At 35.7% G+C, this 12453-nt stretch overlaps 1 long non-coding RNA gene across 1 annotated transcript in view; it reads left to right on the top strand.

The window, feature by feature from the left end:
* Positions 1-12453, top strand: part of LOC117068456 — a 206195-nt gene that overhangs the window by 120526 nt on the left and 73216 nt on the right. Inside the window, exons 2-3 of the long non-coding RNA XR_004431131.1 lie at positions 6794-7032; positions 10649-10730. This is a non-coding gene — a long non-coding RNA (uncharacterized LOC117068456). The remainder of the gene's footprint in view (positions 1-6793; positions 7033-10648; positions 10731-12453) is intronic.

Below are 12453 nucleotides of genomic sequence, written 5' to 3'. Positions count from 1 at the left end.
ATGTAGAAAACTCTGAAAATTTTACACACAACAATGTTAGAACTAATAAAATAATTCAGCAAGGTTGCGGGGTACATAATCAACACACAAAAGTTATTTGTGTTTTTATACACTAATAAACAATCTGAAAAATATTAAGAAAACAATTTTATTTATAATAGAACAAAAATTAGTTTTTAGAATAAACTTATCTAAGGAAGAAAAAGATGTGTATACAGAAAGCTATAAAATGTTGGTTGAAAGAAGTTAAAGACACCAATATATGGACAGACATCACATGGACATGGCTTGGAAGACTTAATCTTGGTAAGATGGCAATACTACCCAAAGTGATCCACAAACTCAATGCAATCACTACGAAAATTCCAATGACACATTTTGAAGAATGGAAAAAATCAGCCTAAAATATTTATGGGACTTCAAGAGATCCCAAAGAGCCAAATAATTAAAAAAAAAAAAAAAAAAGAACAGCAAGGTTGGAAGTCTAATTCCTCTTGATTTCAAAGCTTACTATAAAATTACAGTAATCAAAAAAGTGTGGCAATGACATTAAGACAGGCATATCAAACAATAAAATGGAATAAAGACTTAAGAAATAAACCCTCCCTCAAATTGTAAATCTCTGAGAAGAAAACATACGGAAAACTTTATGATATTGGTTTCAGCAATGATTTCTTGGATATGACATCAAACGCACAAGGAACAAAATCGAAGTAGTTTAAGATATTAATCAACCTTTAAAAGAAAGGAAATTCTGACACATGCTACAGCATGGATGAATTTTGAAGACATTATCATTAGTTATATAAGATAGTTGCAAAAAGACAAACGTTGCATGATTCTACTTATAGGGTACCTAGGATAGTCAAATTTATGGAGACAGAAAGAAGAATGGTGGTTGCCAGGAGCTTAGGGGAAGGGTGAGTAAGGAGCTACTGTTTAATGGGTACAGTGCTCCAGTTTTGTGAAGTGAAAAAAATTCTGGATATGGATGATGGTCATGGTTGCATAATAATGTGAACGTACTTAGTCCACTGAACCCTATGCCTAAAAATGGTTTCAAAAATAATGACCAACTGTCAAATAGGAAAACTTAGGTTGGAAAATAAAACCCATCCATTGGACTTGGAGATGTGGATTACATCATAATTTTGCAAGTTCAGGGGCTCAGTGGAGACACGCAACTACAGAATGAATAGAAGGTGGAAGAATAGTGGATTGAAGAGCAGATACCACTGGTGAGGAGCTTGGTGAAGGCATGAAAAAGAGGGTTTCTAGAATGATGTAATTTATCCAGAACCCTAGGTGTGTTGCCAGTCACCTCTAGAAAACACTTCCATTCTCCAGCTGGAGTGTTAGCCAACTTAGCAAAGTCACAGATTTCAAAGTGTAGCCCAGGAAACATAGTTCTTTTCGGTAAAAGACATATAAAATAAATCTCTCTACATCAACAAAACTATTACTAATTAAAAATAATCATATTTTATTAATTTCTATATCAGTTAAAAAGTATTACTTTTCATTCTCAGAACAATCTTGCCATGCAGGCATTACCCTTCTTTGAAAAATACGAAAATCCACTTGAAGAACTCCAAGGTCACAAGGGTCCAAATGACAATCTCTGGAACTCGAAGCCAGTGTGCTCCTGAATTCAAGTGTAGCTGTGGAGTGATGGTCCTTAGCCTACTTCCTCAGGGTGGTGATCCATCACTCTGTTTACTCAGAGGCAAGGGCATGAGGTAATGCCATTTATTCTGGCAAGACCATCGATGCTGTGTCTAAAGGAACCTGGCACAAATAGATTCTCCATAGGTAGACATACTAGGGAAAGAGAAATATCCTTGAAGGACTAAGGCAACTTGGAAAACAGAAAGTAAGGTGGATGGGTATGGATATGGAAATCTACTGAATCAGATACAGACACATTCCTTCACGGTTTAAAAAAATAGAAGAAACTATGAAAGTACCAAAGATCTGACCCTAATTCTCCAAGGAGCACAGTTGTAGGGCTGCTTTGGGTCTCTCTAGTTTCCGTGAGAAAATCTTGGCTGGCAGGGCCCCCTGATGAAAGAGAAATGACTCCTTGTGTGAGATTTAAAGCATTTCTAATTTGAAAGCAAACATAATTCCACATACTTTACATACGCATGCCATGTGGAAATAATAAATGCATTTATGATGAAAATGTTTGCTTCATTTATTATACTAGGAGTTTTTCCAAGAAATGGAAACAATTGTTAGAAGTGACATTAAGTATTTAACTGAGTTTCTTTTTTATTCTTTTTCTTCGTATTTTTTATTAACATATTTTAAAATGTTACTACCACCCAATAAGGCATATGGCTCCTGATTTGTTGGAGTCTTTCATTAGTTTAAAAGGGAGAAATTAGTCACCAAAAAACACATGCAACTTTAGAATATGACACAGGTGAAACCTGAAATTTAAAACTAAGTTCTCCAAGGATTTTGAAGTCTGTGGAAAATAACCTTCAATTCTTACTCTGTGAAATGGGAATTTCTAAGTTAGGACTTGGAATAGCATTTGGTGGCATAGTAACCATGACCGAACTAACTGGATGACTTGTTTTCTGAAGTGGATAGTTGAATGGCCTTAAATTTTCAGAGTGAGAGAGGTGAAAGTCAAGTCATTGATGCAAGTGTTGTGAGGCAGGCAGATTTGCAAATGTAAGTATATTCGTGAGGAACTTACCTGCTATAAACTGAATGTTCGTGTCCCCTCAAAATCATTGTTGAAACCATAATTCCCAGTGTGATGGAATTTAAAGATGGAGCCCTTGGGAGCCTTTATGATAAAATTAGTGCCTTTAAAAGAACAGGCAGGTGATCTCTCTCTTTCTTTCTCTTTCTCTCTGTGTCTTGCTCATTCTCTCTGCCATGTGAAGATATAAGGAGAAGATGGTTTTCTGTGAACCAGAAGGGCCCTTACCAAGAACCTGACCATAATGGCACCCAGATCTTAGATTTCTAGGCTCCAGAACTGTCATAAAAATAAATGCTTGTTGTTTAAGCCATCCAGTCTCTGGTATTCTGCTCTAGAGGCCTGAACTGACTAAGACACTATGCATCCATTGAAATGTGAGTTCTATTTCAAAAGACCACAAAAGCTCATTGTGATAGTATTATTGTATCAGTTAGCCAATACTGCATCATAAACCATCACAAAATCCTGTGGCTAAAAACAATAAGCATTTATCATTGCTCGTAATTCAGTGGATTGCCAATCTGGGATGACCTCTCCTGGGCTTCCTCCTGCATGTGTAGTCAGCCATGGGCTAGGAAAACAATTCTGCTGATATTAATTCGGCTTGCTCCCTGTTTGGTGTCTGGCTGGGTGCTGGCTGGTCATGGATAGCCTCTGCTTTGTCCCCACATGGTCTCATCATCATTTGATTAGGCCACGCTTGTTCACATGGGGACTGGCAGTTCTGAAAGAATAAGCAGCTCTTCCATCCTCAGCTCTATTTCTCCTTCCTCCAAAATGCACATGCGCGCACACACACACACACACACACACACACTGAAAATGTCAGAGGGTCAAATAGCAAATTTTTACTCAACATAGGATAAGTAAAGTGGATACTTCAGAGCTAAAATCATACATTTTAATACATATTTCTCAGGTAGAAAAACTAGACAAAGATAAAAAAATTGAACAATACAATTAATATTTAATCATATTATTAGTGAGAAGATTTGAACAATATATTTCAGAAATTTGACCCAATAGCCATATGTGGAACACAATACCCAACAATTGCAAAATATACTTTTGTTTCAATTTCATGGAAAATTTATAAAAATTGACCTTATACAGGACTATAAAGTTTCAACAATTTCAAAAAGTTGGACTTAGTTTTATAGTTATGTATAGAGTTAAGGTAACTGTTAGGTTTAGACTGGAAGTAAGGAATTGGGTCTACCACTATCTTTAGGTTGAGGTTAGCTTTAGATGTAGGGTTTGTATTTAGAATATATCTAATTCAGATTAGGGTAGATTTAAGACTGCAGTTCTCATTTTGCTTGTTTTAAGACTAGTGTTAGTTTTAGTGCTAAGGTTAGTACTAGAATGATTATTAGGTTAATGGTGAGAATTCATGTTGGGATTAGGATTAAAGTTAGGGTTAGGACTAGGTTTCATAATTGGGTTAGGGTTGGATAGCATTTTATAGAATTAATAGAGTTAAGGATATTATTAGCATTAAGATTTGGATAGACAAACTAATGATGCAAAAGAGAAAATCTGAAAACACACTTTATAAAAGTGGCACTCTAGGGAGTAAGAAAGTGGCTATCTTTTTAGTGGAGGCCATTGGACAGGTGGGTATCTACATGGGAAAAAACGATTTGGAATTCCTACCTCTCAGTATCCTTAAAAATTAATTTAAGTTGGAGCATAGTTGTAAATTGAAGAAAAATACAGATATTTTAGAAGATAATATAAGTAACATTTTTTCCTAATAATATAGGAGGAAAATGGTTTTTAACATAAGAGAAATGAAAAAAACTGATAAATACACTACATCAAAATAATCCATTTTGATTAATCAAAAGTCACTGTTAAGAGAGAGGAAAGGCAAATCACATCTGGAAGATGTTTCAATACATAGAGCCAAAACGACTTGCCTTAAGAATGTGTAAAGAACACCCACAGATTAATAAAGAAAAGAAAACCAGCCCAAGAAACCAAAAGACTTAAATAGACCCTTAATAACAGTACACAGATTTGGCAAGAGATTTGAGTTATAGGAACTTTACAATCTTGCTGGTAGGAGAATAAACTGATGCAGCTGCTTTGAAAAATAGATTGTCAGCATGTAGTCTAGTTGAAGATATAGCTATGACCAAGTAATGGCATAGCAATAGATAGCAATACAGATACAAAACTGTGTGCTCAAGTGCACTAGGACAGAAGTTCGTGAATATTCACAGTGGCATTGTTTTGTTTTTAATAGTTCAAAACTTGCATATTTCCCAAATTGAATCAACAATGGAATGGACAAATAAATAGTAACTAAAAACAGGCAGACACAATACAATACATGCAGATTGGATTTCATTTACATAGGGCTCAAAAACAAGAAAAAATAAAACTACCTTGTTTAAGATTGCATCCATAGTCAGAAGGCAAGGAACTAATGATAACAAGTTCAGAAGAAGCTCTGATCAGAAAGGTGGGGGACTTCTGGGGTGTTGGTCCATTTCTTGATCTGCATAGTAGAAACATGAGTATTGTCTTTACAATAAATCATTAAGTTGTACCTTCAGTTTTTGTGGACTTTTCTGTAAGTACGCCACATGTAATAACAAAAAAATTAAAACGATATTATTTTAATGGCTGCATTTTACTTAACGATTTACCTCATTGATAAATATTTACATTGCCTCCTCTTGTTTTTCCTGCTCAAAATAGTGTTTCAGTAGACAAATCTTCATGTGTATTCTTTAACTTGTTTCTTAGAATAGATTCCTGAAAGAGAAAAGACTGGGCCAAACCATATGGAGTTTTAAAGTGTTCTTGATACAGCATTAAAATAGTTTCTAAGAATACTGCACCAGCTGCACTCCCCGTAATGTAAAGATTTCTGAATCATTGCACATTCACCAGTATCAAATACTATGTTTTTTTTCAACCTATGCTTATTTAACTGGAGTGGGGAGATGGTGTTGAGAAACCAATATCATGCCATTTTAATTTACATTTACTTTATTTCTGCTTAGTAAAAATTTTAGAGTATACTACAACATTCAGATTGAAGGATCAAGAGTCAAATTTTTGGTGTTCAAATTCTGGCACTACCGCCTACACACTACTTGGCTTTGTGATGTTACCTAATCTTTAAGGTCAAATTCCATACAGGTAACATAGAAAAAGGTGCTATGATAATTAAATAAATTTTCTCATATAATGAGCATAGCACACTACTTGGCATATTTTCAGTCCCCTGTAAATGGTGTGTGTGTGTGTGTGTGTGTGTGTGTGTGTGTGTGAATAGTGTTGCATGGAGCATTGGAGATATGGGACATTAAGGGTGGAAAGATGAATGAGGGAGGGAGGGAAGGATAGAGGATGAAAAGAAGGAAAAGAGATGAATGGAGGGATGGAGGGGAGGGGAAAAGAAAAGGAAAGAGGATTGGAAGGAGAGGAAAGAAAAGAGGGAGGTTTGGAGTGGGGAAAGTAGGGGCTGATGGAGGAAGGTTGAAAGGGAGAAATGAATCAAGTGTTGGATAACATGGTAAGGGGACTGGTGATCAGAAGCATCCAGTTCTTTATTCCTCCCTGAGCAAGAGTTTATTTTTCAAAATTTAAAAACACAATATAGAGATAAACCATACTGTAAGCAAGTGTCAGTGATCAAGGGTCTGGAGACCCACAGTTCTGGTTCTATCAATCTTGAGCTACATACTCTGGAACCACATCTCTCTGAACCACAGCAAACACCTAACATTCGCTGCCTGCCTAAGAATTAAACAAGAAATATATATAAAGCCTGGTTCACAGTATATTTCAGAAAATGAAAAACGATCTTGTTGTTTGAAAATCACTACAAAAGTATTAGCAATGGCTTAACATGTCATTAGCCTTAAATTAGTAAAGTTTAAATACCAAAGTATGATAAAAGAATTAATCACTTAGGAGAGGTTCATGGACTATGAGCATGTGAGTGTGTGTATGTGAGTGTGTGTTTGCCCATTCAGAGTAGAATCTGGAATGAAAATGTGCATAAATAAAGAAGAGACATTGAAAAAGTGTTATTTGACCCATTTCCTTGAGGTACCAGGAAAATCACGGAAATCCCCAGTGTTGTTTGGCAGTCGAGCAGAACAAGGAAGGCACGGTGGCAGCCCTTGGCTGAGAGTGAGAGAATCTGTACCTCTGTCACCACACCCAGAAAGACTTGTGCTTACTGAAACCAAGAGAGGCAAGTTAACAATGTTAAACCAAAGAGGCGCGGAACATGGGGTCTGAAACATCATGAGCTACACGGGACATATTTTACCAGGTAACCACATGTAAGTATCATGCACAATATGACCATTTCATTCTGTAACGTCAATTCCAATGCCAAATTCCACATAAGTGCCTTAAAAATGATAGCATGGGTATGCCTTGCTATTTTTCAGTGGTATTCCGAATATGCTCAGGGATAGCCAACTTTAAAAAATACGAATGGAGCACCAAAAATATAAAGACAAAAGCCAATGTGTAAGTATAAACAGAGACTTTACTTCATGGTGTTAATGATGTGAGATGAACTATTGGATGACTCAGTCAAGCTTGTCAGCCTAACTGCCACTCCTACAGGTTCTATTAATGTGTTCTCAAATCTCAACAAGCCTAGAAGAAAAGAAAAGACTCTAGGAATCAGGTTACATAAAAGAAAAAAAAAAATCAGTCTACTCTCTGGGAGCTACAACCTAGCTAATGCATAAATAATGGAAAATTTATATTATAAAATATGTGTCAAACATAGAGGATGATTGTCATGTAAGGCTGCGACCCTAGTAGATGAATCTCTTTCTCATACTCATGAAACCCTTCAAAACAATTGATGGATATGGGATCTCTGGAAAATTCTTCCACTTTTTGGGCTAAGAATATCAGACTCAAATATTTTCCCATCTGTGAGAAATATTTCTCTAAGCTCTAACACGACAGCCCCTTCTCAACCTAGAAAGCTGATTACAAATCTATCTGTGTTTGAACCAGCTCCCACAAATGTTGCTTATCAAATAACTTTAGTTGAACTGGTAATAATAGCTTTTGAAATTATAATATAACAATAAGAAAAGTAAAATCAAAAGTGATTCATTAGTCCCTAAAAAAGGGCATTTCCCTGTAATGGTAGTATGTCATTTGGTTCTAGATTGCAATGGCAACATTCCCTTGAGGTATAAGAGCTTTTATCTAATAATCTACAACTTCTACATGAGTCTTTTTTATCTGGAGCAGTAGTGAATGGGCTTAAAGGAGTCCACACTTTATTTTGTGTATATCTTCTGGCATGTATCACAGTTAATGGAGCTCTTTAAGATTTTCTCTAATGATGTTAATCGACACATTTTATAGTCCTAAACTGTAATTTAAATGGGAATCTAAGAATAAGACAGCATTTGGCTCAGAAGTAAAATGTGGGAACACCCTAGACACACTGATTTATTTTGGTAAACAGAGCTGGCAAAGTTGATTTTAAGTCAAGAAGGCATATTTGATAAGAACAAGATGATGGGAGATCCTTCAAAACAATTGATGGATTTGTGATCTGCTGAAAATCCTTCCACTTTGTCTAATGTCTGATGATCAAATAGCTTTGCACTGTGACCAGAGGGGCATAACAAGTCAACACACACACACACACACACACACACATACACAAAACAAACCAACCAGACAGAAGAATACACCTGGGGAATTAAATTATCTGAATGAGGACCCTAGAAGAAACATTCTCTAACTCCTGGATTCTGTCATAAGTGTCGTCTACAAAGTGCTGAGATCATTTGCGTCTTGGCCTTCCCATGAATAGAATTGTGTTCTAAATTTTATTGCTGTTTTTCACAGAAAAAGAATTGGACAGTAAGGGAACAAATGGCTAATTGACTTGTTCCATCTCACTGGAGAAGGAGGAACACTGTCTAAATTGAAAGCAAATTTAATTTTTCCCTCAGTCTTCATGTTTCTTGATGTCTCCGCAACATTTAATGCACTTGACCATTCTTGTTTTAAAGCACAAACAGCTTTGTTAAGTTTTTTGTTACTTAGCAAATTCGTAGTGATTTTAGAAAATTCATACAATACAGGAAAAAAATAAAAAAGAAAGTAAGAACCATCAAAATTCCTCTAATCATCATCCCTTTCCCCCTTAAGTAACCAGGTCATCATTTTCAACATTTTAAAGATCATCTTCCAAGATACTTTTCTAGTCGTTAAAGAAAGAACATCTATATGATTTACATAAATGGTATTATTTAAAAAGTGAGATGATGTGTCTCTTGCTCTCACTTATCAGCAGGCCAAGTGTCCCGATCCGGTTCAATAATACAGACATGCCTCATCTTTTTTATTATGGTGATGTGATACTCCATTGAATGTATGAGTCACATTTTATTTTGTCAGTCTTCTAGCTGACAGACACTTAGTTTGTGTCCAATTTCTTATTATAGTAAACTACACTGCCATGAAAGCCTCAACTCCGTAACAGACACCTGGAGTGCCCTCCACCTCACTGGTAGTGTCCAGATTCTTGGACTTTTTTGGCCACTTTATTTTATGCCATTTAAAAATGCTTATCACACCTCCCCTCTGAGAAAATACAAGCTCTGGAGCTAGACTGCCTAGATTTAATCTTATGATGTCTCTGTTACTATGGGCATTATCCTTTTACCTCTCTTGTGCCACAGCCTCTCAGCTATAAAATAAAAACGGATAACAATATGCATATCCTAGTTATAATATGGATAATGATAATAATATCAAATGAAATTATCCATGTATGTTTGGCATATATGTGTTCAGTGTATTTCAACTATGGCCATTATTGTGATCTTCTCATTCCTCTCTCTCTGAAAACCATTTCCCATGTATTCCTGATCTTTCCTACTCAAGATTTCTAAATTATGTCTTTTGCCCACAGGTGTCTTCCCGGCTTCTTTTCATGTTCTCAAATTTGTGGAAGACATTTATGCTGGATGTTCTAACACCACATAAATTTTATACAGATCAAAATGGCTACCAAATGACCTTAATACAATCCTCAGTGTCATATTTTATGGTTTCTTTTCCTGTACTGTATGTCCAGTCAGTCACAAATTCCTGCTGAGTTTTCACATTTCCTCAATGTGTTCCAAACCTATCTCTTTCCAGCTTAGGTCAGACAGTGCTGGGCTCATACTTAGATGATGGAGCTATTAACACCTTTAGGGACACAATGCTTTCCATAAATGACATATCAGGAGGAAATCCAATATATTTGACAAGTCAAATAATCACTGCTGCTGTTATTGAGACAGGATTTAGGGGCCTGGAACTCTACCTCTCTTCCTTCATCTTCCCCAAATGCCCCCTTAAGTAACTGAACCCCAATTATTCCTCCAGAAAGAGGAATTTCCCTCCAAGCTTCCACTTGCTTTTTCTCCAAGCTCTCCTACACATGGGAGACAACATAATCAAACTAATGATACAACTGTGGTCACATTTCTCCCATGACCCAATCTATGCATGGTTTTATTCAAATGCCATCACTGACATTCAGTTCCCTCTCCAAAACTCCAAATTTAGCCCCAAGAAGTATTTTTGACTTTATAAATCAATCTATTCCAAAATAGCCCAATAGGAATCGACATTACCATCTTGTTCTTACACATCTTGGTGTAGGGTTCATGCCCTCAAACGCTGGCTTCCTTCCACCCACATGCTCTTACTTCACCAGCCCTCAAGGGCTTATTTAAATTCTGTCTCTGTGGTTTCACAAACATTATGGGACTCCCCTCTTAGATTTGAGCTCCCTTTTCTCTGACTTACAGAAGTCTCACATATTTCCGAATATCATTTTGTAATGAGAATGTGTCATGTTTTCTAAAACTTAAATTAATATTTCAATGCCTTAGAGTGCCTCATACATGCTTAAAGTTCAATCATAGATGCTGGTAACCCTGGGTATGGTGTGCTCCAACAAGGCAAATTTTAAGATGCTGTGAAGGCTTGGAAGACTGTGAGTATCACCCTTCAGTCATTTACTTTTCATTTGTAACCAGTGATGTTTCTTTTGCTGTCTATTTGTATTCACTCTCACATCTCATACTATTATAACTGTGGTTATTCTTCTGTAAAAATAAAACTTTGGTTTTTCTTTATTGAAAAAGGTAATATATTTATATATTAAAAACACAAATCATTTCCCAAAGTTTTACAGTAGAAATAAGCATCCTTCTTACTCCAAATCCCTCATCTCCTAGTTCTACTTCAAGGCTACCACTGTTACAAATGTCTTAGTGATTATCTTGTAATCATAATTTGTCCCTGGGTGTAACGCTGCCATTTCATTGCAAAATTACGTTTTATTTCTCTCTGTGTCCAAAACAGTCAAGCAGACTTCGCAATCTCCTTCCTATCCTCAATGATTACTGGCATCCTAGAAAACCTCCCGAGGCCCAACCCCTCTATACTCTGGTTCAAAGCATCCCCTCAGTTTTAGATATTTGGTAATCCACCTCACTAACCTTTTATTTAGACTCACTCTCCCTTTTATTTAGGCTCACTCTCCTTTTATTTAGACTCACTCTCTATTCCCAGTTAGATAACTCAGATCAGACCCCTACAGCATCCAGTCTCCAAATTCCTGGAAGAGAACTACCAAGAGTAGAGTATTAATGTGGAACTTGGGCAACCAAAAAGAGTGAAGTCTATTAAATTAGCTTATCCATGAAAAAAAAAAAGTTGCTTATACTGAATTTGAAAATAAAGAAATACGAATAAATCTTTTTGGATGTGTTTGGATATAATTCAGAAGGCAAGAGAAAGAGCAGAGGGAATGGGGCAAATGAAAAACAGGGTTTGGGCAGGGTTATATTGATGTAATTTCATTAATGAGACTTAAAAATTTAAAGTAATAATTACTTTTATTTATTTTATTTTAGTATTTATAAATAAATACAAATTTTATTTTAGTATTTTATAAATAAAAACAAATTTTTATAAATAAATAAAAATAAATATTTATTTAAAGTATTAAGATTTAAAGTAAATTTTATTGATGAGAAATTCTGACTGAGGCAGGATCTCTGGACTAGGTTCAGAACAAACATAATAAAATTCCCTACAGCTTGTGTGGATGCACACACCTGCCTCTTCCCACACATGCCAGTCAAAGAGATTCCATGACCAATTTCTGAAAAAAATTACATCTCAGGCCACACATGTTCTCTGCTTGATATATGAATGGAAAGGCTGAATTCACAAACATCTATTTTCCAGGACTACTATTATACAAGCTGGGCTCTAATCACAATCTGGAGCAAATTACTCTGCTCTGGTTTTAGAAGAATTCAGTTGGCGAGAAACAGTTGACTTGAAAACGGTCATTAGTTGTGTTCCTGACAACTTTATTGAATCAGAAAATTTATTTTTTCAATACACTTGAACATGTCATGGATGCTTTTATGTAACACAAAGAGGTTGAATTAGATAATCCCTAAAGTTTCTGCAAATTTTAGAATATTGTTATTAATATTACATCAAGTGACTTGGCAATATTCATATTCCTTAATGGGTATTCACCCTACTGAGTTTGCAATTAAATACAACTCAAATTATGGAAGTTTAAGGATTCAATTCTGAGATTTGGAAGCAGCTATAAGATTGTTGAAAGTATATTTGCTAAAGCAACATAGTTTAGTATCCCTGCCTCCTAGCAGCTAGGATTCAGGATAAGTTCC

The sequence above is a fragment of the Trachypithecus francoisi genome, unplaced genomic scaffold (assembly GCF_009764315.1).
Source record: "Trachypithecus francoisi isolate TF-2019V2 unplaced genomic scaffold, Tfra_2.0 Lachesis_group21, whole genome shotgun sequence".
NCBI lineage: Eukaryota > Metazoa > Chordata > Mammalia > Primates > Cercopithecidae > Trachypithecus > Trachypithecus francoisi.
The sequence above is the reverse complement of the archived record's forward strand: the minus strand, read 5'-3'. Positions and strand labels throughout refer to the sequence as shown.